We start from the raw sequence: 25,967 nt of genomic DNA on the forward strand, positions 1-25,967 counted from the left end.
AGCCACAGATGAAACAACTGTGGCAGAAGCATCTCCATTTACGTTCTATTGCTTGGTGAAAGTATTTGTATCAGAAGTGTGAAAACTAACTTTCCTCAGAGAGGCAGAAAATGGAAGGGGACAAGAGGAAACAAATCAGTCATTTATCAAATTAGAAAGAATGAGCAGAAGAATAAAGATCACGATCAATTGCTAATTAAGCCACGACAGGTGGGAAGAGCAGGAGAGAAAGGTAGCAGCTGTTAGCATCTCTCCACATCTAAAATGAAATGCAAACATCTGGAAAGATAAGTAAATTTATGTCCCTAGAAAATACTCATCCAGTGAATTACTTTAGTTTAATTTCCAGGATCATATATTGAATTTGCTTCCTATTTTATTATTTCAACTTTGACAAATCTCTGGTAAATGAATTGCCCTATTATCTATGCTCAATGATATGACTCTGAGTAATTTAACCCACTTGATACTCTAATCTGATATTCTGAGAGAGGATGAACCACTCTTAATAAATAGCATGATATTTAGAAATAGATGTTATACTACTTTCATATAAATTTCAAAGGAAAAATGCAACAGGATGCTATGAGAAGTAATAATTAGTTCAAGCATCTATATGGAACAGTGTAAAGAACATATAATTTCAAGTAAAAAAGAACTAAGTTCAATTAAAGTGTCAAATAATTAGTAAATGAGTGACCTTGGGCAAGTCATTTGAAGTATTTGCTTCAGTTTCCTCACATGAGAAAAAAGATAATAATAATTCCACCTCTAAAGTTGTGAAGATAAAATGAGATAACATTTATAAAGTGATCTTCAAGTAAACAAGGGTTACTTTTAGATATTAGAACTTATTATTAATAGTTATAGAACTTCATTCTAAGTATTAATATATTTATACTCTCTGTGGAGGAAACAATTTCTAGCACATTTCAGACTCTTAATAAATGTATCTTTAATGAGTGATTTATTAATGAGAACTTACTACATGTAACATGAATGTTCTTGTGAATGTTCTTGTTCTTGTGAAAGGGGCAATTGAAAAGAACTAAAATATGGTAACTTTATAATAGAGTCTTATAATTTATCAGACAATATTTCACTTCCATGAATATGTGGGCTTTCAATGGAAATACCTTTTATCAGTCATCTCACAATAATTATTATTATTATTAACAAAATAGTGAAAAAATGAAATAGTCTTTTTAGTTGACATCCTATTAAATATTTATTATTAGATTTATTTTTCACAATTCAATTAAGTAAGTTATAAAAGAAGGTATAGCTAAATAGGAGGATGGCTTATAATCTGCCTTGAACAATCAAATAAAGAATTTTTTTTACTTTAAATGAATGAGAAATAAAATTTCATGAGATTATTAGTCATATTGCCTTATAGTCTTCATAGTATTTAGAAACAAAACTATCATCAAGATTGTTAATTGTTTTCCTTTGATATCTATTTTAGAAAAGGGGGAAATAATGGCAATAAACATTTGTTAACCACCTACTATTTGCCATACACAATGCTAAACACTTTATAAATATTTCATTTAAACTCGTAACAATTCATTATCCCCATTTACACATGAGTTAACTGAGGTATAAAGAGGGTAAGTAACTTCTCCAGGACATAGAGCTAAGCATTTTCTGAGGCTGGATTTGAAGTAAGTCTTCTAATTCTTGATACACTATTCCCTCCACTGAACTATCTTTCTCTCTGTCATCCAGAATATATGAAAACAGACTAAATTTACAAATAAGATGTCCATTGAAACTGAACCAGTGTATAATTTAATACTCCTTGATTACAGGGTAAAAATTAGAAGAGAAGAAAGGTGACAATTTGTTAGGAATAATAGTTGATTATTGTTGAAAAAAGAGAAAAAAGATATTAAAGCTTGGTCACTCTTCAGAAATTTTATGCCTATGGAGCAAGAATTCATTTTGTGTGAAGAAAAATAGAAAGGTTCTTAGCTTTCTGTGCTTGACTTCATATAATACATACATATACACAGACATGCACACATATGTATAGCTGTACCAACATGTATATCATATATCCATTGTGTAATTAGGATTTTGTTCCCCAGGGAGTCTCTTTCCCAGCAACCTAGTTACGTGTCTATGTAACATATGAACATAAGAAAGATATGTTTTGTGTAACTCTGCCTTCTGTCTCCTACCAGAAATGAGGTTGGTGGAGGTTGAGTGAGTGCCAGGCAGGAGAATTTTACTCAGGTGTTTTTTACTCAGTCTTTCTTTTATTTTTGTCTTGTAAACTTTATAAATATAGTACTTGGAGTTATTGGATAGATATTAATTTAAAGCTTATAACATGTATGTATATATGTATAATATATACAAACAGGAAATTATTTTACCAAGAGTGGGGTAATAAATTGTTTTTCTACCATAATGTGTGTATGTGTCACTCATAGACACATGCACAAACACACCCCAATAGGAAATGAATTTACCAATAGTGAAGTAATTTCTTAATTAATTGTCTACAATAAGACCATTCACAAAATTACACAAAAATCAAACTCAGAACCAAATTCAATGAAAAGATAAAAATTTAGATATGACCTTTTATTAGCAAAGCTCCTGACCTATTTTAAAAAGCTATTGCCATGGGGCAGCTGGGTAGCTCAGTGGATTGAGAGTCAGACCTAGAGATGGGAGGTCCTAGGTTCAAATCTGGCCTCAGACACTTTCCAGCTGTGTGACCCTGGGAAAGTTACTTGACCCCCATTGCCCACTCTTACCACTCTTCCACTTAAGAGCCAATACACAGAAGTTAAGGGTTTAAAAAAAACCTATTGCCACTGAAAATAGGAAATGAATGATGAAATAAATTTAACATATATCAGTACCATTTATGATGGAAGTTCAATTATCATAAAGCAACTATCTGCAACAAACTATTGGTGAGAACAAAAGATCATGGAAACCAAATAGCCAGTAAATGTCTATTCCTTTTGCTGGATAAAGAAATCTGAAAACCATAAGCAATATTATTTTTGAATTTACGCTCATATGTAAATGTTGTGAATAAAAAATTAAGGAAGATGATATCAAAAAGCAGGAAACAATGGAGGAAAACTTGTTTGCAGATTTCTTGGTATGAGTTCCACTTTGATGAGCTTATCTTAAGAAGATTTAGAGATAAAATAAAAAAAGCAGGATATCAAGTGGACAAAAAAAATGGTAGCTCTTCATTTCTATAATGATTTTTTCTCTAATATTGATGATAGAAACATTACCTTGACATTTAGTATGCCTGCATATCATGTGTTGCTTGCGGAAACAAAATGGCACTAAGCAAAATGATGATATGAAGAATAAATGGGCCATAAGAAATGTATACAGAGCATTGAGGTTTTGGGGATTCAAGCCAATTTAATGATATTGAAGGATCACTTTTGAATATTAAGTAAGTAGGAAACAATTTCAATTACAGGCATTGCTACAAAAAGTTAATTGAAAAGCTTTTATTATCTGTTTAACATATGCATACTTCTTCATTTTTCAGTAACTTGATGTGAAATATCAAGGGAATTTTAATGAAAATGATAATCATGACCATTTCCAAGAGTTCATTCACAAAGTGCATAAGGAAAACAAAACCACCACCAACAAATACCAAGTAGATGAAGACTACCATGTAATCAGATTTCCATATTTAGTTGAATGTCCAGTTTATTTAGTTCAGAAACTTGGACAGTGACCCAGTACTTATTTTCTCCTACCTTAAAGATGTGTCCTTAAGGTTTTTTTTTTCTATTCATTGCTCTTTTCTTCACTCTTTTTGTAACTTCATTTGCTCTCACAACTCTAGCTACTACATGTTAGCAGATAATGATTAAATCCATAATTTCAGATCATTACTTCTAATTTCTTCATTTCCAAGTTTTCTTTGGATAGTTATATTTAAATGTCATGCTACTACTAAAAATTCTACATTTCCAAAACAGGAAACATCTTTCTTCCTGAAACTTGGTTGATTTATCCAGAGCAATGAAATGGCCCAGTGTGATGGAATGGCTATAGCAGCTGCAGGGGTTCAGGTTTCTAGATGTATTGAGGGTCTGGGGGATTCCTCCTCCCATTATTGGAAACTATCCACATTTTCTAAGAACATTCCTCCCCTTGACATTGAGGACATAGGTACTCTTTCAGGTAGAGTTGTTTTTAAGGGTCTATATGTCATAGATGATCTGTAAAGCACAAAAAGGGAAAGGGGGAATGTGCAGGGATTGAGGTATTTCCCCCAATCATAAAGTTTTTCCCTTAATTGCAACAACTTCTAGTGTACATGTGTTATGTTCCCTCCTGTGTCCTGAATAAGCTCACATGTCAATAATAGATATATCTTAGGTAACTTTCTCTACAATTTTGGAATGTTAGGCAAGTTCTTATCAGTTGGGAGGAAGGCACAGGAAATGCACAGGGTGATATATATCATAGGTAGAAACACAGGATTGCTATACAATTTTTACATTCTATTTCATAATGCTTGCTAACTGTTTCAAATCACAGGATCTCAAAATATAGAATCTCATATTCATTATTGCTCACCACCACCATTAAATGTATATCCCTAATTGTCCATGACAGATGCTCAAATGTTTCTGAATACCATTCCCGTCTCATAAATGCTACTTACTTGAAAGAAGAAATATCTTGGACACAAAAGGGAAAATCAGTTTATCTCTATTGCCATTTTAGTAACTTATAACAGATACTTTCTTCAATGCCACCAACACAAAATGCTGACCATCTGCTACTAGTAGACAATTAAGTTCAAAAACCTCATGAATGCAAGCAGCAGCACCCCCAGACTCCTACCCCTGATTTCGGTTTAATGCCCACTGCTACCCCGAAGAAGTAATTACAATAGAGAACAGACCAGATGTCCCAAATGATTCTTTTTCAGCTGCTACCTATGGAGCAGGTAATTCAATATAGATAAAACAACAAAGTATCATGTGGAAGAGAAAAAAGGTTGCATATGCCAATTAAGCAAAATCATCCGCAAACCCACACACACCTCAATGAATATGGGCTAGGACTCTGAACAAAGAGCATTGGGGATAGTGGCTTACAAACCATGAGCTATGCCTCAAGCCTGAACATTGCAGTCATTTCTGATGAAAACAATTTGTAGAAGTTTCTCATATTACTTATCATAGTAAAACCCAAATATCGGAATTTCCAAGGACTTCCCATTAAGATGGCGGCAGAGTAAGGAGCAGCTACTCAATCTTTCCTAACTGAAGCATACAAGACTCCTCAAGGGGACATAAAAACGAATCCAGACGAAGGAATGGACCCCACAACAGGGCGCAGCATTGAAGGTATATGGAATCGGGGCATTTCCACGCTATAAAGGGATGAAACAGCTCTCACTAAAATGCGGGAAGAAGCACCTCCCCCATCCCCCACCCCACGTACATCCCAGAGGCCAATGCACAAGAGTGAAAGCAGGATTGGGGCACCCAGTAAGTCACTAGCAGCTCCAGGGCTTGTTCCTGAAAGCAGCAAGACTTAGGACCCCAAGTGGTTAAAGAACACGCACGGACTTCCCTGAGTACTGGCACTGGTGAAGACATTGCCCTAGGCGTGGACAAAGATCTCAAGCTCAGGCTTGGACTGCAAGTGGGGACCCTGTGCAGATGGGAACGAGGCTATGGAAGCAGCCACTGAGACTGCTGAAGTAGCCTCAGGCAGAGGGGCAGACCAGGGATGACCAGGAGGCTCGACACTGAGAACAAGGAGACCAGAGCCCTTGGGAGCTTAGAAAACGCAAACAGACCCTGAGTGTGAAGACAAAGCTGAGAACAGGCGGGGCTAACAATGGCAAGCTGAGAACCCCAGAAGAGAAAGATTATCAAGAAGAACTCTGGAAAGCTTGACAACTTTTACACAGAGAAAATCCAGACAACAGAGGAGGACAAACAAGTAATCATATCCAAACCTTCCCAAAACAATGAAAACTGGTCACAAGCTATTGAAGAGTTAACAACTGAGATGTGGAAGATGGAAGAGATCTGGCAAGAAAATAACAGTTTAAAAGGCAGAATTTTGCATTTGGAAAGTGAGGCTCAGAAATCAAATGAACTGATAAGCAAATTGAACACCCAAAATGACCAGATTGAAAAGCAAAACCAGTCCCTAAAGGCTAGAAATGAGCAATTAGAAGCCAATGATCTCTCAAGACAACAAAAAACAAATAAAACAAAGTCAAAAGACTGATAAAATAGAAGGAAACATTAAATATCTCAATGAGAAAGTGACAGACCAAGAAAACCGGTCTAGAAGAGACAATTTAAGAATCATTGGTCTTCCAGAAAAAGCAGAAATTAATAGAAACTTGGACTCCGTACTTAAAGAAATTATTCAGCAAAATTCCCCTGAAGTTCTACAACAAGAGGGCAATATAGACATTGAAAGGATCCATAGATCATCCTCTACATTGGACCCAGAAAAGTGAACACCCAGGAATATAATAGCCAAATTCAAGAGCTTTCGAGTAAAAGAAAAAAATTTACAAGAAGCCAGAAAGAGACAGTACAAATATCAAGGAGCACCAATCAGGATCACACAGGATCTGGCAGCCTCCACACTAAAAGACCGCAAGGCTTGGAATACAATATTCAGAAAGGCAAGAGAGCTGGGCCTTCAGCCACGGATCAACTACCCATCAAAACTGACTATATACTTCCAGGGGAAAGTATGGGCATTCAACAAAATTGAAGATTTCCAAGTATTTGCACAAAAGAGACCAGGACTAAATGGAAAGTTTGATATCCAACCACAAAAATCAAGAGAAACATGAAAATGTAAATAAGAAACAGAGGGGAAAGAAAGAAAACTCGTAATTCTTTAAATTTGACTCTTTAAGGGCTTAAATAAGATCTAATTATCTGTATTCCTATGAGGAGAAATGCTATGTATAATTCTCTGTAGTGAACTCTATTCACTATTATAATATTCACTATTGTAGCAATCAGAAGAATAATTCATAAGGAGAGGACAGAACACTAAATGGTCTAAGATGAAATGAGAGGTGGGAAAGGGGGAGGGAATAGTAGGGGAAACCAAGAGAAATTTGATTGAATAAGAAAAATAGGATATTCTATTACACACAAAGAGGGCATGCGAAGGGGAGGGGATAAATACTATTATAAGAAGGAGAGGAAGAGAGCATTAAGAGATAATATTTAAACCTTACTCTCAGTGTAATCAACCTGGAGAGGGAAGAGTAGCTATATTATCCATTGGGATATAAAACTCTATCTAACCCTACTGAGAAAGTCAGAAGGGATAAACCAAAGGGAGCAGGGGACTGGGGAGGTCAAAAAAGGGAGGGGAGCAGAAGGGGGAGGCAATTCATTAGGCCTTTAAAAATAAAAAGAGGGGAATGACAAGGGAGGGGGCAGAAAGAGAAGTTAATCAAGGGAGGGGATAAGGGATACTGGCTGAAAACAAACCACTGATTTAAAAGAAAATAGTGAAAGAAGAAGGAGTGGGACTAGGGGAGGATACACAAATGTCAGTGAATGCACAACTGATAATTGTAACTCTGAATGTGAATGGGATGAACTCGCTCCTAAAACGGAAGCAAATAACAGAGTGGATCAGAAACCAAAATCCTACCATATGTTGTCTACAAGAAACACATATGAGGCGGGTAGACATACATAAGTTTAAGGTTAAGGGCTTGAGCAAAATCTTTTGGGCATCAAATGAGAAAAAGAAGGCAGGAGTGGCAATTATGATTTCTGACAAATCCAAAGTAAAAATAGATATGATTAAAAAAGACAGGGAAGGTCATTACATCCTGATTAAAGGCAGTATAAACAATGAGGAAATAACACTGCTCAATATATATGCACCAAGTGGTATAGCATCCAAATTCATAAAGGAGAAACTGGCAGAGCTCAAGAAGAAAAGAGATAGTAAAACCATAATAGTGTGAGATCTAAATATTCCTCTTTCAGATCTAGATAAATCAAACCAAAAAATAAATAAGAAAGAGGTAAGAGAGGTGAATGAAGTCCCTATCTCTTTTAACCTTATCTATTTTTACTTTGGCTCTGTCAGAGATCATGAGAGCCACCCTTGCCTTCTTTTTCTCATTTGAAACCCAAAAGATTTTGCTCCATCCTCTCATTTTCACTCTATGTCTGTCTGTCTGTCTCATATGTGTTTCTTGTAGACAACATATTGTTGTATTTAGGTTTCTAATCCACTCTGCTATTTGCTTTCATTTTATGGGTGAGTTCATCCCATTCATATTCAGAGTTATAATTATCAACGGGGCATTCCCAGTAATTTTGATTTCCAGAGATTAGCAATTTGCATTGTTTTTTTATGATTTAAATATTTTATTTTTTTAGGAAAAATTTTCCATGGCTACATGATTCATGTTTTTACTTTCCCCTTTTCCCCCTCTTTACCCCCCATATGCACCATTTCCAGTGGTTTTAACATGTGTGATCAGTCAGTACTTATTTACATATTATTGATAGTTGCATTGGTGTGGTCATTTAGTGTCTAGATCCCCAACCATGTGTGCATCAACACATGTGTTCAAGCAATTGTTTTACTTCTGTGTTTCCACACCTGCAGTTCTTCCTCTGAATGTGGGTAGCATTCCTTTCCATAAAACTCTCAGAATTGTGCTTGGTCATTGCTTTGCTGCTACTACAGAAGATCATTACATTTGATTTTACTGCAGTATATCAGTCTCTGTGTACAATGTTCTTCTGACTCTGCTCCTTTCACTCTGCATCAATTCCTGGAGGTCTTTCCAGTTCACCTGGAACTTCTCCAGTTTATTATTCCTTTGAGCACAATAGTATTCCATCACCAGCATATACCATGATTTGTTCAGTCATTTTCCAATTGAAGGGCATTCCATCTTTTTCCAGCTTTTTGCCACCAAAAAAAGCTTGGCCATAAATATCTTTGTACAAGTCTGTTTATCTATGATCACTTTGGTGTACAAACTCAGCAATGCTATAGCTGGATCGAAGGCCAGACAGTCTTTTAGAGCTCTTTGGACATAGTTCCAAATTAGCATCCAGAATGGTTGGATCAGTTCACAACTCCACCAGCAATGCATTAATGTCCCAATTTGGACATATCCCCTCCAACATTCATTACTCTCCCCTGCTTTCATTTCAGCCAATCTGCTAGGTGTGAGGTGATACCTCAGAGTTGTTTTGATTTGCATTTCTCTAATTATTAGAGATTTAGAACACTTTCTTATGTGCTTATTGATAGTTTTGATTTCTTTATCTGAAAATTGCCTATTCATGTCCCTTGCCCATTTATCAACTGGGGAATGGCTTGATTTTTTTATACCCTTGGGTTAACTCCTTTTATATTTGAGTAGTTAGCCCTCTGTCAGAATTTTTTGTTATAAAGATTTTTCCCAGTTTTTTGTTTCCCTTCTGATTTTGGTTACATTGTTTATGTTTGTACAAAAGCTTTTTAATTTAATGTAATCAAAATTATTGATTTTACATTTTGTAATTTTTTCTAACCCTTGCTAGGTTTTAAAATCTTTCCTTTCCCATAGATCTGGCAGATATACTATTCTATGTTCACCTAACTTTCTTATACTTTCCTACTTTATATTCAAGTCATTGATCCATTCTGAATTTATCTTGGGGTAGAGTGTGAAATGTTGATCTAAACCTAATCTCTCCCATATTGTTTTCCAAATTTCCCAACACTTCTGTAAAATAGTGGATTTTTGTCCCAAAAGTTGGGCTCTTTGGGTTTATCATACACTGTCTTGCTGACATCACTTACCCCATGTCTACTCTACTGATCCTCCCTTCTCTTAGCCAGTACAATGTCATTTTGATGACTGTGGCTTTATAGTATAGTTTAATATCTGGTACTGCTAGGCCCCCTTCCTTCAAATGTTTTCCTTATCTCCCTTGATGTTTGATATTTTGTTCTTCCAAATGAACTTTGTTATAGTTTTTTTTTCTAATTCAGTGAAATACTTTTTTGGTAGTTTGATAGGTATGGCACTAAATAGATAAATTAATTTGAGTAGAATGGTCATTTTTACTATGTTAGCTCATCCTACCCATGAGCAATCAATATTTTTCCAGTTGTTTAGATCTAATTTTAATTTTTTGGAAAGTGTTTTGTGGTTGTGTTCGTATAATTCCTCTGTTGTGTTTGTTTTGGTAGATAGATTCCTATGTATTTTATATTGTCTAGGATGATTTTAAATGGTGTTTCTCTTTCTACCTCTTGCTACTGTGATGTGTTGGAGATATGTAGAAATGCTGAAGATTTGTGTGCATTTATTTTGTATCCTGCAACTTTGCTAAACTTGTTGATTATTTCTATTAGCTTTTAAGTTGATTCTCTAGGAGTTCTTAAGGAAACCATCATATCATCTGCAAAGAGTGATAGCTTAGGCTTCTCATTGCCTATTTTAATACTTTAAATTTCTTTTTCTTCTCTAATCACTACTGCTAGTGTTTCTAGTACAATGTTAAATAATAGAGGAGATAGTGGGCATCCTTGTTTCATGTCTGATCTTATTGGGAAGGCTTCTAATTTATCCCCATTGCATATGATCATTGTTGATGGTTTTAGATATATACTGTTTATTATTTTTGGGAAAGGTCCTTCTATTCCTACACTTTCTAGTGTTTTCGGTAGGAATGGGTGTTATATTTTGTCAAAGGCTTTTTCAGCATCTATTGAAATAATCATGTAATTTTTGTTGGTTTGCTTGTTGATATGGTCAATTATGTGAATGGTTTTCCTGATGATGAACCGTCCTTGCATTTCTGGTATAAATCCCACCTGATCATAATGAATAACCCTCGTGAGCACTTGCTGGAGTCTCTTTGCATTCTGTTTAAGATTTTTGCATCTATGTTCATTAAGGAAATTGGTCTGTAGTTTTCTTTCTCTGTTTTTGATCTACCTGGATTTGGGATCATTACTATATTTTTATCATAAAAGGAGTTTGGTAGAACTCCTTCTTTGCTCATTATGTCAAATAATTTGTATAGTATTAGAATTAGTTATTCTATGAAGGTTTGATAGAATTCACTTGTGAATCCATCTGGTCCTGGGGACTTTTTCTCGGGGAGTTCTTTTATGGCTTATTCAATTTCTTTTTCTGATATGGGATTATTTAAGTATTCTATTTCTTCTACTGCTAATGCTAATCTAGGCAAGTTATATTTTTGTAAATATCCATCCATCTCACCTAGATCACCATATTTCCTGCCATTTAATTGTGCAAAATAGTTTTTAATGATTGCCTTCATTTCCTCTTCATTAGAGGTGAGGTCTCCCCTTTCATATTTGATACTGATGATTTGGTTTTCTTCTTTCCTTTTTTAAATTAGAATGAACAGTACTTTGTCAATTTTTTTTTTCAAAGTACCAGCTTCTGGTCTTATTTATTAATCTAATAGTTTTTTACTTTCAATTTTATTGATTTCTCTTTAAATTTTTATAATCTCTAATTTGGTGTTTAGCTGGGAATTTTTAATTTGTTCCCTTTCTAGTTTTTTAATTTGCATGCCCAGTTCATTGATCTTTGCCCTCTCTAATTTGATAGTACATGCTCTCAAGGATATAAATTTCCCCCTGAGTACTGCCTTAGCTGCATCCCACAGGGTTTGGTAGAATGTCTTATCATTGTCATTCTCATCAATGAAATTATTGATTGTTTCTATGATTTCTTCTTTAACTAACTGGTTTTAGAGAATCATATTATTTAATTTCCATTTAGTTTTTGATTTGCCTGTCCATGAGCCCTAACTAATTACTATTTTATTGCATTATGATACGAAAAGTTTACATTTATTATTTCTTTTCTTTTGCATTTGTTTGCCATCTTTCTATGCCCTAGTACATGGTTAATCTTTGTGAATATAACATGTGCAGCTGAAAAGAAGGTGTATTCCTTTGTGTCCCTATTTATTTTTCTCCAAATATCTATTAAATCTAATTTTTCTAGGATTTCATTCACCTCTCTTATCTCTTTTTAATTATTTTTTGTTTGATTTTTTTAGACCTGAAAGAGGAATATTTAGATCTCCCATTAGTGTAGTTTTACTATCTATTTCCTCCTTGAGCTCTGCCAGTTTCTAATTTAGGAATTTGGATGCTATACCATTTCGGGCATACAGGATGAGTACTGCTATTTCCTCATTGTCTTTACTGCCTTTTTTGTTATTATAGCTATATATTCAAAATATGTGGCCGCCAGGAATCAACAATTCAGGTTGATTCCGTAATTAAATCAGACCCAAGTCAGCATCTGGTTGAGGAGTTTATTTACAATCAGGAAGGTAAAATAGGGATAAGGAGAAGAGGGAGGTTAGAAGTCTAATCAAATGAAGCTGTAAGCCACAAGGCCCAACCTTCCCTATCTCTTTTAATCAGATTTATTTTTACTTTGGCTTTGTCAGAAATCATGATCACTACTCCTGTCTTCTTTTTCTCAGTTAAATCCCCAAAGATTTTGCTCTAGCCCTTGACCTTAAAACTATGTATGTCCACCCACCACATTGTAGACAACACTTGGTAGGATTTTGTTTTCTAATACAATCTGCTATTTGCCTCTGTTTTATGGGCTCGTTCATCCCATTCACATTCAGAGTTATAATTATCACTTGTGTACTCCCTGACATTTTGGTATCCTTTCCTACTTCTATCCCTTCCTCTTATACTATTTCCTTTTAAACCAGTACCCCTTGTTCCCTCCCTTTATTTGCTTCCCTTTCCACCCCCTACCTTTTTATTGCCATCTTTTTATATTTTAAGGCCTAATGAATTCCCTTCCCCCTCCTCCCCTCCATTTTTTTACCTCCCTACTTCCCTGCTCCCCTTGGTTTATCCCTTCTGACTTTCTCAGTAGGGTTTGATATAATTCTATGTCTTAATGGATGTAGCTACTCTTCCCTCTCAGTGTTAATTCTGCTGAGATTACAGTTTAAATATTACCTCTTAATCCTCTCTTCTTGTCCTTCTTATAATATTATTCATTCCCTCCTCTTCCCGTGCCCTCTTTGTGTGGTAGAGAATATCCTATTCTTCTTATTCATTCAAGTTTCTCTTGGTGCCATCTACTATGCAGTCCTTTCCCCCCCATATCATCTTAGACTATTTAGTACTCCAACCTCTCTCCCTATGAACAATTCTTCTAATTACTATAATAGTGAATATGGTTTTTGAAAATTACACATAACATTTCTCCATATAGGAATAAAAACAATTTGATCTTATTTAAGCCCTTAAAGAGAAGAATTTAAAAATAAAAGTTTTCTTTCTTTCCTCTCTGTTTCTTAGTTACCTTTTCATGTTTTTCTTAGTTTTTGTGTCTGGATATTGAAATTTCCATTTAGTCCTTGTCTTTTCTGTGCAAATACTTGGAAATCTTCTATTTTGCTGAATGCCCATACTTTCCCCTGGAAGTATATTGTCAGTTTTGATGGGTAGGTGATCCTTGGTTGTAGACCCAGTTCTCTTGCCTTTCTGAATATCATATTCCAAGTCTTGTAGTCTCTTAGTGTGGAAGCTTCCAGGTCCTGTGTGATCCTGATTGGTGCTCCTTGATATCTGAATTGTCTCTTTCTGGCTTCTTGTAAAAATTTTCCTTTTCTTTGGAAGCTCTTGAATTTGGCTATTATATTCCTGAGGATTGTCTTTTCAGGGTTTAGTGTAGAGGGTGATCTATGGATCATTTCAATGTCTATATTGTCGTCTTGTTGAAGAACTCCAGGGAAGTTTTCTTTTATAATTTAGTGTAATATGGAGTCCAAATTTCTGTTAATTTCTGCTTTTTCAGGAAGACAAATGATTCTCAAATTGTCTCTTCTAGGTCTGTTTTCTTGATCTTTCAATTTCTCAGTGAGATATTTCATGTTTCCTTCTATTTTATCAGTCTTTTGACTTTGCTTTATTTGCTCTGTCTGTCTTCAGAGATCATTAGCTAATTGCTCAATTCTTGCCTTTAGGGACTGCTTTTCCTTTTCAATCTGGTCATTTCTCATGTTCAATTTGCTTACCAGGTCATTTAATTTCTGAGTGTCACTTTCCAATTGCAAAATTCTGCCTTTTTAACTGTTATTTTCTTCCCAGATTTTGGTTTCCAATTTGCTTACCATTTTCTTTGATTTTGGGGCCTCTTTCTCCAATTGGGAGTTTCTGTCTTCTAACCTGTTAATTTCCTTTTGAGCTATTTCCCACTTCTCTCCCCAAATCTCTTCTGTCTTTCTCATGATCTCAGATTTAAACTCTTTAAGAGCTTGTGACCAATTTTCACTTTTTTGGAAAGGTTTGGATGTGATTACTTGTTTGTTCTCCTCTCCTGTTTGCTATGTTGTCTGGATTTTTTCTGTGTAAAAATTGCTGAGTGTTAAATATTTCTTCTTGATCTTTCTCCTTTGAGGTTCTTCTAGCTGGCTTGCCATTATTATTATTATTTCTTTCTCAGTCAGAAGTCTGGGTGAGGCAGACAGGCTTTCTGCCTACCCTATTGAGCTGTGTGGAGTAGTTTTGATCTGAGTCGCAGCTCCGTGTGCCCTCTCAGTTTTATCCTCATGTCCATGGATCGTCTCCACTCTTTAGGCTCCTGAGGTCTCAAGTCTAGTTGTTCTATGGGTCAAGCCACCTGGTAGATCCCTTGCTTGCTCCTCTGCCTGAAGCTCCTTTAACAGTCTCAGGGTGCTGCTTCCACAGTCATACATCCTTCTGCACTGGGTCCCCACCCAAGGTCAGTGCCTGTGCTTGAATCTGAGTCCACATCTGCATCCTCAGGGTTTGTGTTCAAAGTCCATGTGTTTTTTAACCTCTTTGGGTCCTAAGTCTTGCTGCTCTCAGGAACAGGCCCTGGTGTTCCTACGTAGCTGCAAGAATTTAATGAGTGCCCCAATCTTGCTCTAACTCTTGTTCACTGACTTTGGCACTGTAGGGGATGTGGGGGGGAGGGGGTTCTCAGCTTGCATTTTATTTAGAGCTATTTTACCCCCTCATAGCATGGAAATGCCCAGATCCCATGTACCTTCAATGCTTTGCCATGTTGTGTGGTCCATTTGTTCATCTAGATTTGATTTTATGTCCCCTTGAGGAGTCCTATCTGTGTGATAGGAGAGGTTAAGCAGCTGTGTCTACTCTGATGCCATTTTTGTAGATCTGTGATTTAATTAGTATAAGTTATACTTAGTGTGAAAATTTGTTCCACAAATGCATATTACTAGCATTTGGAACTTGGAGTCTTAGACAATATTGTCTGGGGGTTCTAAGAGGTGATGTTTCCTTATTTATGATCATCCAGTCATTTTGTTGATGTCAAAATTTAAACTGATAACTTTCAAACTCCCTCCCATCTATCTGTTATATAGCACACTGACTCTTTCCTTGCTTTTATTAAGAATTCAACACTGTTACAATATAAATGTTACTTGATAAAGATGTTGAATGAAAAAAAGAATCATTTATTAAGTGTCTTCTGCATTCCTAGCACTTATATGGAAGTATATAAATAAAAAATGATATCGCCCATGCTCTAAAGGAGAGTGGTAGAAATCAGAAGCAAATGTGATAGGTGTAGGTGGGGTGTGAGCGATAACTGAATAAGAAGTTGGTTAGGATAGGGGCTGGATGACAATATAGTTGTAGAATATCTGAAAAAATGTAAATATAATGAATGTACCTATATAAATAACCATTCACCTTGTCTATCCAAACGTAGTTATTAATAGTCAGGAAAATAACATGTGTTCCCTTAAGAATGGTGTGCTTCTTGCTCAAGTTTTTTTCTATATTAATGTAAACCATGGTTATTTTCAGTGCATTTAGAAAACTGAAATTAATTCATTGGAAAAGTAAAAGTCTCTAGTATGCCATAAATTTTAATCAGAGGAAAGCCTCATTTTCCTTCTTTATAAGTGATTTTATTTTCAAAGGCATTTAGATAAAATGTGATATGGTTGTTCTTTTGCTCAAGTTTCTATTAACCTTACTCCCTTAGTTATTATAGGTTATTACTTTCTCTTCTTGAGAAGGTGGTCTATTAGACAGTAGTGCCTAAGGGAAGTGGTTGAACATCATTTAAGATGTTTAAGAGGAGACAGTTTGGACAAAGTAGTAGAAAATATGCTTGGGGGGAAAATCCTCCAATGTCAGGAGTCTGAAGTTTTAATGGATGTTTCCTAATTTTTTAAGAACACCATGTACTTCAAATAAGTCACCTTAGAAGCAGGGAATTAGGGAACCAGAATGAAAAATGAGAGATAATATACAAACAAGGACGTTTACACTCCCAAGACTCCTATACCCTACTGTACACTTATTTTGGGAAAGCAGAATATATGAGGAATTTTCTTATTAATTATAGCCATTCATGACATTTTAGTTCTAAATGTACAGTAGACCAGAATTGAATCTTCTATGAATAATCAATTAATCTGTTTTATAATCTTAATAGTATCATCCTCTTTATAAGCCCATAAGAACTTGAATTGTGCCATCTTTTCATTTTCATATCTACATTACTGTCCTTACATTAATATTTTACATTTCTGTTTATTTGTCTTTTGTTGCTATTTAGTTATTTCAGATATGTCCTATTCTTCATGAATCCATTTGGAATTTTCTTTAAAATGTACTATGATGATTTTCTTTTTTTAATTATTATTTAGAATATTTTTTCCATACTTACATGATTCATAATCCCCCTGCCCCCACTTTCTCCTTCCCTCTCCCAAAACCTATAAACTGTTCCACTGGGTTATACATGTATCATTGTTCAAAATATATTTCTATGTTATTCGTATTTGCAGTAGAGTAATCCTTTAACATCAAAACCCTAATCACATCTATGTCACACTATGTGATCAAGCACATATTTTTTAATGCATTTCCAGTTCCACAGTTCTTTCTTTGGATGTGGATAGTATTCTTTCTCACAAGTTCCTCTGGATTGTCCTAAGTCATTGAATTGCCAGTGGTAGAAAAATCTATTATAATTGATTGTGCCATAATGTATCAGTCTCTGTGTACAATGTCTTTCTGGTTCTGCTCCTTGCACTCTGCATCAATTTCTGGAGGTCATTCCAGTTCACATGGAATTCCTCCATTTTTATTAATTTATTTATTAAATATAGTAGAGAGTGAAAGTAGAGAAATGAGAAGAGGGCAGAGTAAGAAATCTTGCTTAATGGACTAGATTATGTGTTCAAGTCTTGGCTTTACTCTGGCAGGGCTCCAAGAGGTCCCAGCTGGAGAGCCTAAAAGTAAATTAACAATGGTTTTAGCCACAAGGTCTCCTCCTAATCAAGGGCCCTTCCAGAGGCTAGTATCTCCAGGGAAGATAAGGGAGTCAGTCTTTTTCACTCACCATGTGTAGTTCTAAGGGAGAGAGTTAAGAACAGTCTCACCAAGTCCAAGGTCCCAGCCAGAGTTCCTCCAGGTCCAGTTCAAGGCCAAAGAGTGAAGAACTCCAACTCCAAGAATAATGAAGAACTCAACTACAGGAAGTTGTCACTCCCTTTTAATGGCACTTTTTGTGTCACTTCCTACGCCTTCCTCTTAGTTTACATGTCCAATCACAATAAAAGCTTTGCTTAGGACCTTCCAAGGGGCACTTAATTGATTCTGATTCATCACCTACTCTTGCACAGGTGGGTTACAGACCTTCCTACTTGAGAATTAAGTAGTGATGTTTATACTTTTGGTGATTAAATCTAAAAATGGGAAGGGTAGGTTTTAGTTCATTATCATAAGATATTTCTTTATAAAACAAGGATTAGAGAAGATGTCCAAGCAAAATCTTTTCCTATAGGAAGAAAGAGTTCCTTATGGAAAAATATGATGTATTACTTCATTATTTTCTGATTTCATTTTTCGCATTATTTCTTTTTAACTTTTTTCATAAAATGTTTGCTGATAGTTTTATAATATCAATGCCATGTTATTTATACTGATTTTAAATCACTAAAATTTCCCAAAATATTTCATTATTCCCACTCCCAACATACCACCCCTTAAAATAGAAAATCTTTAAAAGGATTAAAATGTATATATTAGCAAAGTATACCAACAGATTGATTAAAACTGAAATTATATATTGAGGTCCACATCCACAGCAATCAATTTGTGCAGAAAGGTAGATACAAGTTCATGCTCTTTCCCTGAGGTCAATCTCATTCATTACAATTCCAAAGAATTTAGTTTCATTTGTTATTCTTTCGATTTTCAGTGTTACAGTAATTAGGTAGAATATTTTCCTAATTCTACTTACTTGAGTATGCATTGATTCATAATTTTCCTATTTTTCTTTGCATTTGCAATATTAATTTTTTTGTATGAGGCGGTAATATTTCAGTAGAGTCTGGTATTGTGTTTGTTTCTCCTTTAAGCACAGCTTTTGCATTATTCTCATTAAATTGCTTAAAATTTCAATCAAATATGTAGAAAATTGAAAAATTTCTAATTTTGCTAATCCTTATGCAATAACATCCTCTCATTTCTTCTTTTCTTCAAGAAGACTGGCTCTTGAGAAGAGAAGATAAAGACAATAAAGCATCCAACACATGGAAAAGAATAATGACACTCCCTTTTTATTAATGTAATCACTGTCATCTCTTAAAAGATCTTGCTAAGTGACATAGTTATTGGTCTAAAACCATGTATATTTTGTAAACTCTTTTTTTGGGGGAATTGATAAAATTTAATTACCTATATAAATGGCTAGCTATAGAAGGATATTTGTAATTATTATTATATACCCTGTGATCTATACAATCTACATCTTAATAAGCAAGAGTACCATTTCAATAATCCTGTTTGAATTCCATGGCAAAAAAGGCATATTACACCTGAACACTATTTTCCATAATAATGAAATATTTGTCAACTGAAATGATACCCCTATTAACATTAGGATGATTAGAAAGCAACAAAAAGGCAACAAGAAGTATTTCTCTCATTGTGTTTACATGTGTCCCTTGACCAATGAAACTCTATTAGCATATTTTATGACAGAACTAAAAATTCAAAGAACTTTAAGAGGAATTTTTCCACTTCTCTTACCCCATAACAGTCTACTCCATCACTCAGAAAACCTGGGAGCATTTAAAAAAATAAACATAAAATAGCAAAGAATTAGAAGAGTTTCCCAACAGAGAAGGTAAAAATTAAAACAGTTGGACTTCCGGGTTAAGATGGCTTCAGAGTAGAAGCAGGGCACTATAACTCTCCTCACTACCAATCACTAGCTTACCTCCAAAGGACAAAAAAACAAATCCAGATGAAAGAAAGGCCCCACAATTAGGCACAGTATTGAAGATATGTGGAATTTTGGCACTCCCATGCTATAAAAGCTGGAAATAGTTCCCATCATAATGCGAGCTGATCAACCCTCCCCCACTCCACCCACAGTACCAGAGTCAGAGTCTGCCCTCCAGAGTTAGAGAGAGAGAGGGATCACAAAATCTAGATCCTTGTCAGCTAACTGGCACCACTAGGAGCTATCCCCTGAGAGTAGCAAGACATAAGACCCCAGGAGCCTGGAGATCTTAGACCTTGGACACGGGAGTAGGGATGAGAGGCAGTGCCAGCTTACTGACACTCAGGGGAAAACCTCAGGTAGAGAAGCAAGAATGGGGCAATTTCTGGGCTCTGGGTAGCCAGCTAGGACAACAGGGGCTTTATCCTGAAAATAGCCAGACCAGAGACTCCAGGAGGGTCCCCAGAGAAGCCAGGACACTCACAAAGTATCCTCGGGCAAAACTGCACCCTAACTCCATACAAAGAGAATCAGATTGCCTTACTCAGACTTCTGGCAGAGAAAGCATAATGATGCCAAATAAGGTCCAAGAAATAAACAAGAAAACCAAGAAAAAAACTCTAATACTTGATAACTTCTGCACAGAAAAAAACAAAAAACAGAAAATAGAGGAGGACAAACAATTAAAGACATCTGAACCTTTCCAAAAAATTAAAATGGGTCACAAGCTCTTGAAGATTTCAAATCTGAGATCATGAGAAAGATAGAAGAGATCTGGCAAGAAAATAGCAGTTTAAAAGGCAGAATTTCACAAAGGGAAAGTGATACTCAGAAATCAAATGAAATGATAAGCAAATTGAAGACCACAAATGGCCTTCTGGAAGCCTTGAAGAGCCAGATAGACCAGATTGAAAAGGAAAACCAAAAGATTATAGCCAAAAACCAGTCTTTAAAGGCTAGAATTGGGCAAGTAGAAGCAAATTATCTCACAAGACAACAAGAATTAATAAAGCAAAGTCAAAAGACTGGCAAAATATAAGGAAACATGAAATATCTCAATGAGAAGATAATATATCAAGAAACCAGGCCTAGAAGAGATAACTTGAGAATAATTGGTCTTTTGGAAAAATCAGAAACAAATAGAAATCTAGATAATATACTATAAGAAATTATCCAAAAAAATGGCCCCTATGTCCTCGAACAAGAGGGCAAAATAGTCATTGAAAGGATCCATATATTACCCTCTACACTAAATCCTCAGAAGACAACTTAAAGGAATATAATAGGCAAATTCAAAAGCTTCCAAATTAAGGAGAAAATATTACAAGAAGCTAGAAAGAGACAATTTAGATATCAAGGAAGACCAATCAGGATTACACAGGATCTGGCAGCCTCCACATTACAAGACCACAAGGCATGGAACATTATATTCAGAAAGGCAAGAGAATTGGGTCTAAAACCAAGGATCACTTACCCATCAAAACTGACTATATACTTCCAGAGGAAAATATGGACATTCAATAAGATGGAATATTTCCAAGTATTTGCTCAGAAAGATCAGGACTAAATAGAAAGTTTGATATCCAACCACAAAAACCAAGATAAACATGAAAAGGTAAATAAGAAAGAGGGGAAAGAAACAAAACTCTTATCTTTAAATTTCCTTCTTCAAGGTCTTCAATAAGATCAAATTATTTGTATTTCTATATGGAGAAATATTATGTTTACTTCCAAAAAATTGTACTCACTATTAGAGTAATTATAAGAATTAGTAATAAGGAGAGGTTAAAGTACTAAATGATCTAAAATTATAGGGGGACATGGGAGAGTGTGTGTGGGGAATAGAAGAAGATGGTACCAAGAGTAACTTAAAGGAATAAGAAAAATAAGATATTCTATACCACACAAAGAGGGCATGGGAAGGGTAGGGGAGAAATACTATTATAAGAAGGAAAGGAAGAGAGCATTAAAAGGAAATATTTAAACCTTACTCTCAGTGGAATTAATCCTGAGTCAGAAGAGTAGCTAGATCCATTGGGATTCAAATTCTATCTAACCCTACGAATAAAGCCAGAAGGGATAAACCAAGGCAGGCAATGGAGTGGGGAGGTCAAAAAAGGGAGGGGAGGTAATGGGGGAGGGAATTCATTAGGCCTTAAAAAAGATGGAAAGGGAAGGTATGGAAATGGTAGTAAATCAAGGGAAGGGACAAGGGGGATTGATTTAAAACAAACCATTGGTTTAAAAGAAAATACCATAAGAAAAAAAGGGTAGAACTAGGAGAGGATATCAAAATGTTAAGGAATACCCAGCTGAAAATTATAACCCTGAATGTGAATGGAAATAACTCACTTATGAAAAAGAAGCAAATAGCAGAGTGGATTAGAAAACAAAATCCTACCATATGTTGTCTATAAGAAACACACATGAGTCAGGTGGACATGCACAGGGTTAAGATCAATGGCTGGAGTAAAACCATTTGGGCTTCAACTGAGAAAAAGAAGGCAGGAGTGGCAATCATGATTTCTGATAAAGCCAAGTAAAAATAGATCTGATTAAAAGAGATGGGGAAGGTAATTACATCTTATTACATCATACATGATAAAAGACAGTATATATAATGAGGAAATAATAGTAGTCAACATTTACGCACCAAATCCAAATATCTAAAGGAGAAACTGGCAGAGCTCAAGGAGCTCTGCCACCATAATAGTGGGAGATATAAATATTCCTCTTTCCAATCTAGATAAAAATCTAGATTGGAAAAAAAAGATCAAACCAAAAATAAATTAGAAAGAGATAAGAAAGGTAAATGAAATCCTAGAAAATTAGAATTAATAGATATGTGGAGAAAAATAAAAAGGGACAAAAAGGAATACACCTTCTATTCAGCTGTACATGGTATATTCACAAAGATTGGCCATGTACTAGGGCATAGAAACATGGCAAACAAATGCAAAAGAGCAGAAATAATAAATGTAACCTTTTCAGATCATAATGCAATAAAAATAATAATCAGTAAGTGCACATGGACAGGCATGCCAAAAACCAAATGGAAATTAAATACTATGATTCTCCAAAATCAGATAGTTAAAGAAGAAATCATAGAAACAATCAATAATTTCATTGAAGAAAATGACAATGATGAGACATCTACCAAAATCTGTGTGATACAGCTAAAATAGTACACTTGTCCAATTTATGGGAAGGGAAAAAATTTTAAAACCAAGTAAAAGTTAGAAAAAAATCATAAAATGTAAAATAAATAATTTTGACTACATTAAACTAAAATGTTTTTGTACAGACAAAACCAAAGCTACCAAAATTAGAAGGGGAACAACAAATTGGGAAAAAATCTTTATAACAAAAAACTCAGACAGAGGTCTAATTACTCGAATATACAAGGAGCTAAATCAATTGCACAAAAAACATCAAGCCATTCCCCAATCAATAAATGGGCAAGGGACATGCAATTTTCAGATAAAGAAATCAAAGCAATCAATAAGCACATAAGAATGTGTTCTAAATCTCTAATTATTAGATAAATGCAAATTTTCAGATAAAGAAATCAAAACAATCAATAAGCACATAAGAATGTGTTCTAAATCTCTAATAATTAGATAAATGCAAATCAAATCAAATTTAAGGTATCACCTCATACCTAGCAGATTGGATAAAATGATAACAAGGGAGAGTAATGAATGTTGGAGGGGATGTGGCAAAATGGGACATTATTGCATTGCTGGTTGGAGTTGTGAACTGATCCAACCATTCTGGATGGCAATTTGGAGCTATGCTTAAAGGGCTTTAAAAGACTATCTGCCTTTTGATCCAGCCATAGCACCTCTTTGTTTATACCCCAAAGAGATAGTAAGGAAAAAGACTTGTACAAAAATATTCATAGCTGTTGTGAGGGTTTATTTAGTAATTAATTAATAATATTGTTGGACCTATCAGGAAGGGCTGGAGCATTCCAAGATGAAATGAAGGAGCAGGAAATAGGGCTTGTGCTCTGAAAGAGATATTCCATTAGTGGTTAGGGACATAACTGTTGCTAACCCTGGGAGATCTCAGAGTTAGAGAAAAACTGCATCCTGATTCCCTGGAATCCTGAGAGGTGAAGGCTTTCAGCAAGTGGACAACAGACCTGCAGAGCTGCTCCAAGTGAGGAAGTGATTTGGGATCTGCTGGACAGCATTTCAAACTCACTCTCCCTACCTGGGTACCTTGGATCACCTGGTGGAGGTGGTTCTTAGCATCTAGTGGCCATCCTTGGATTACTGTGAGACCCCAATTACCCTTTAGCTGTGCTGACCAAACCTGGCTGTAACCAGGTTTGAAGAAGCCTTTCCTGTGACTCCAGTACTGCTCCTTTGGGCCCTGCCTGGCTTAGGTCAATAGGATAGAGTAGCTAAGTCCTTCCCTGCCCCCCTGTGTTTTGCCCTTAGGTTTTCAAGTGTAGAAATTCCCTAGCCCATCCTTTATTTAGTTTCCCTTAAATAAACTGCATAAACTTTACCTTTTCCTGCTGGTTCCATAGACCCTGGCCTAGGACAAGCTGGGGGACTGTTGGGCCAACTGCCATTCTTGGGTCAGCTAAAAGCTAGGCAGTGAATCCTGGTATCCCTATCCTGTTTGGTCCTGTCTCTCCTTTAACCCAGTGTGAACCCACAAAACATTTAGGGTACATTTTAATAATAATAATAACATCCCTAGTGCCCCACATTTACAGCTTGTCACACCCAGATGGCTGGGTAACAAAGAGACAGACAGGAAGTGTTCTCTTGGGCTACTAGAGCCACACAGGAAATCAGGGGGATTTGAACATTCTATGAGGGAGCTCAGCTATTGGTTGTGAGCTGAACATTCTTAACCAGTGGTGAGCTGCTCAGAGCTGCTCAGCCCCCACCTCAGGTCATTCATAAAATCTCTGTGGAAAGGCAAAATACTATTAGACCTGGAGTAGGCCCAGAGAAAGGGATTTTTCCCATTTTTTTGTGTGTTTTGTTCTCTGCTGTTTGTACTTAATTGTAATTGTACTTGTGATTGTTTTATTAATTGTTATTAGACAATAATTGTGGCTAATAATAACACTGATTTTGTATATGGCTGGTTGGTTTGGGCAATGATGGGAACAATGATATTTGAAGATTGGATTGATTATGTCCTTTTGACCTTGTAGCAAGGAGTTTGGGCTATCCCTTACTTGTGGTTCAAAATCATACCTAGGTATCATAGGGGGATGATGGATGTTGAAATAGTACAACCTATTTTAACCATTAATATCCTGGATTTATTATCACATGTGCCAATCATGATCCTTTCTGGTTATATTGTTTTTAAATTAAGGTGGATGGTCTTTCGTGTTACTTATTATTTTAAGATCATAGTGACATGGTGTTTTGGGGATTCTGAAACTAAGCAGATGTTAAGATTATTGCAAATCAAACTAAATAATTTGGAATTGTACATGCAGAATGGTGGTGTTTCTGATCAACCTTTTGGTCCTCCTAATACTGGCAATGTGGCTGTATTTTCACAGAAAGGAAATTCTGACAAAAGTGTTACATCTAAGGCTGAGTTGGAACAGCAGGCATAAAGCAAGGGTGAAAACCCATTTCTCTTTTTCCCCTTCGCAACCTTCCTATTGTACGTGATGATGGCATTTTCCATGTGAAACAACATATGAGGTTTAGATCCGAGGATGTGAAAATTTTAAAGAGAAAGATCCCAAATTTCCACGATGATTCTGGGAAGTTTGTTAAGATCTTTAAGGCATTTATAAAAACCCATGACCCAGACTTTGAGGATTGCTTGTATGTGTTGGGTGAGATCTTGTCACATCACGATAGGGCTAAGTTTGTTGAGTAGAGCAGGAAGACAGAAGGGATGACACCATGGCCAGTAGCCTTGGAGGAACTGGACCTCAATTCAGTTCCCATATACCGAATGTTAAAACAGGAGAGAACGTCATTAATAAAAATCATGGAGAAAAATTCATGGTGTCCAAACACATGGTCTAAATTTGAGAAAATTCAGCAGACAGCACAAGAGACCCCAGCAACATTTCTTGATAGGATAATTGAGGCAGCCAAGATGTATTTATATATGAATATATTGGAGGATACCACCATGGACCATGTAAAAAGAATATTTGTTAGGAATTCTGTTCCCCAGGTTAAGAAGTTCTTTACAGATAATTAGCCTGATTGGGAATTTTTGAGTCTGGATGACTTAAAACAAAAAGCCACATATGCGTTTGCACAGGAGAAAGATAAGGGAAGTGATGAAAAGAATAACATAATTGAAAGCCTTAGGAAGCAGTTAAGGGTGGCAAATTCTAGAGCCAAAGAAAAGGAGATAAATGAAATTAAGGTAGTGGCAGCATTAAGGGCAGCAGAGAAGAAGAAGAATAACAATACATATAAGACCAGTGGTAATGCATACACAAGGAATCAGAGGCAGAAATCTTGCTATGTTTGTGGCCGTATTGGACATTTTGCAAGGGAGTTTAGATATAGAAGAAGATCATATGGGTAGAGGTACAACAATAATAACAATGTATTTAATTGGTTCAATAATAATTATGAATACAGTGGAAATAACTGGAATAATGGTTTTAATCATGGAAATGGCCAGCAAAATGTATTCCAATGCCAGAATGCATGCT

The sequence above is a fragment of the Gracilinanus agilis genome, chromosome 6, assembly GCF_016433145.1.
Source record: "Gracilinanus agilis isolate LMUSP501 chromosome 6, AgileGrace, whole genome shotgun sequence".
Taxonomy (NCBI): Eukaryota; Metazoa; Chordata; class Mammalia; order Didelphimorphia; family Didelphidae; genus Gracilinanus; species Gracilinanus agilis.